This window comes from Eurypyga helias, unplaced genomic scaffold (assembly GCF_000690775.1).
Source record: "Eurypyga helias isolate BGI_N326 unplaced genomic scaffold, ASM69077v1 scaffold9565, whole genome shotgun sequence".
NCBI lineage: Eukaryota > Metazoa > Chordata > Aves > Eurypygiformes > Eurypygidae > Eurypyga > Eurypyga helias.
Genome location: NW_010249547.1, coordinates 72,621 through 75,306, shown reverse-complemented (window position 1 = coordinate 75,306; position 2,686 = coordinate 72,621). Strand labels below are relative to the sequence as shown.

The window sequence follows — 2,686 nt, the reverse complement described above, 5'->3', positions numbered from 1 at the left end:
GTAAGGGCTTAAATCAATCATCACATTGGAGTAGAGTCCGAGGTACTTAACTCCCTTAACTTCCCTCAGGCTCGTGTGGGCACAGTATTTTCTGAAAATGTAGGTAAATTTTATCCAACACCATCAATAATATAATTAATCTCAGGAGTTTCACACTGTAGGTATTTTCATAGTTTACCATTAGGCTAGGCATACCAATAATTCAAACTTTATTTGAATGTACTCTTCTTATTTCATGCAAGAGACTGAAAAGAAGTTTTTCTAACTGGAAAGGTGAACGCCTGAACTAAAACTCTTTCCACTTATTTTCTTTTCCAGATCTGGTAACATTACACATGGAGTGCCTCCCCAAGCCAAATGCATCCCTGAAAAGTGAAACATGGTCAGGAAGGAGCCACTGTCTGTTACACTTAAGGACAAAAGGAAAACGTCATGGTAAGTCTTCCTCAAATATCTTTTGCTTGTTCTGAAAAATCCACTCCTTTAGCATGACAGCATTAAGGACTGCTAAGATTTTAACGATGTTTCATTGTATTTGACAATATCAGTGAAATGGGAAAGTGTTTTACCTTTATCTTTGGTGAGCATATATCTTACTGTATCTGCTTTGGAAGCAATACAGCTGTGATTTATTCAGTGACCATAGCATGGTTTGGGTTGGAAGGGCTTGAAAACCATCCGGTTTCAACCTACACTCGACCCATCCAGAACGACCTTAAATATGATAAAGATTGTGCCGAAACCCGGGATTGAACCAGGGACCTTTAGATCTTCAGTCTAACGCTCTCCCAACTGAGCTATTTCGGCTGGTGACAATACCTACACTGGTCCCACTGAGATCCTGCCATAGTGATTGGCAGTTCCAGACTACAGGAATCCTTGGGGTTGGACTCATTGATAAAGTGTGAGGTGTAAGAGGAAATGACTCCTAACACACGTTATTAAAACCTACCGTAGCTCTTTTTCTATTCTCTCAAATCTTGATAAGGAGAATGTAATAATGCTGTTGTCTGACCTGTGACTTGGGTACAGGGGAAGGATGGCAGCTCACTACCAGCCCACTCTGAGCTAAACGCTTGAGCTTGACATCAGGGCATCCTTGTATTTCCCTACTCCTGTTTCAAATCCCCAGTGACAGTGCAAGAGTAACTTAACCAGGAGTTTATGTAATCATGTCATCATCACAAAGTTACTGCCGTTCTTGACCAAGTATTCCCAGCAACAGTTTTTCTAATCTGGAGCACAGGAAAGGAGAACAATAGTGACCTTGTCATCGCATGTTTATTAGGGCAGCTCTGTTAATAGCCAGGAGGCATCACCCAGGATAGGCACTCACCACAGTGGTTACTTACTGAAAAACATTAAAATAAACAAACAAACCAAACAAGCAAAAAACCCCCCAACCAACCAAACGAACAACAACAACAACAACAAAAAAAAAAAAAACAAAAAACCCTCAGTGCACTGTTTTCAACAACCTATTTCTCTCCAGCAGCAAACAAAACCTTACAACCAAGTTCCAGGAGTACAGGACTTCTCCCTTTTTTTCTACCAGACAGCAGGCTGTCCTATACCAAGACTCGTGAAGAGTAGATGATGACTCCACTCCTCGCTCCATGACAACTGAAAGAAAATAAAGCAGAAGCCTTGTAAAGGACATGAAAAGGCTTGTTATGGTTTCACATTAACTTCATTTTGCTTAAATAGCTATGGTTTTAGTGCTATGATAATGAATACTATATAGAGCCACATGAACATTTTTGTATTTATGAGCATTACCCAACAAAGAAATGACACCTGATGAGGTGCCCAATGGTTAGCTAGTCTAGGTACCTAGGGAAAGGGAGTGATGTGCACAGGTTTTATACACAGAATATAAATAGAATAAAACTGATCTGAGATTTTTGGTGTATTATCCTTTTATTTTTAGGTGGGTTTGTTTGTTTGTTTGTTTGTTTTTGTTTATTATCATTTTATTCTTTCCTGATATCAGGATAGTTAGGAGAACTCCCTCAAAACTTTGCAAAATAAGAATGCTTATTTTCTTCAGATGTTCAGTGCAGATGGAGGTACCTGGGAAGAGGTACAAATGCATAAATGCATACATACACATAAACTCACAGAGACAATACGCGATGAAGTGGTGTGGTAGAAAGACTTGAATTCATATGCTACTCCCAAGAGGCAGACACCAGCAAACTGCCCATAACATTCCAAACACATGTCCATGAATTCCTTATTCCACACAAGCCTCATTATGAATTCTGTATATACCCACTATTTACACTTCATATTTTTTAAATAATTTCAAGAAATTATAGTTATTATGTGTCCCTCTATCTAAACCAGTAAGTGCCTTTGATACTATCAGCTCAGATACATTCACTCCAGCTGGAGAAAAATATGTACCCAATGATTTAGAGATGTCCAACTTTTTGACATTTTCCTAACAGGTAATGGTGGGAGCATACCAAAAGGGATACCTTTGATGTGCACAGGACCTAAATCATATGCAGTGTACTGATGTGTGTTATACACTTCCACCACCAGTCAGAAATTCCTGTATTTAGGATTTTGGACTTTTGCTCTGTTACTAGTCAAGGAGTGGATTTTGCCTCTCTTGGGCTTCAGTGAGCTTTGGTGAAAAGGAGAGAAATTGTGTCAATTAGAAAGAAACTGCAGGTGA

At 39.2% G+C, this 2,686-nt stretch overlaps 1 non-coding gene across 1 annotated transcript; it reads right to left on the bottom strand.

Annotated features, from left to right (window-relative positions):
- Positions 1-734: 734 nt before the first annotated feature.
- Positions 735-807, bottom strand: TRNAF-GAA. Its single transcript has one exon. It is a non-coding gene; the product is annotated as a tRNA-Phe (tRNA).
- Positions 808-2,686: the final 1,879 nt, after the last annotated feature.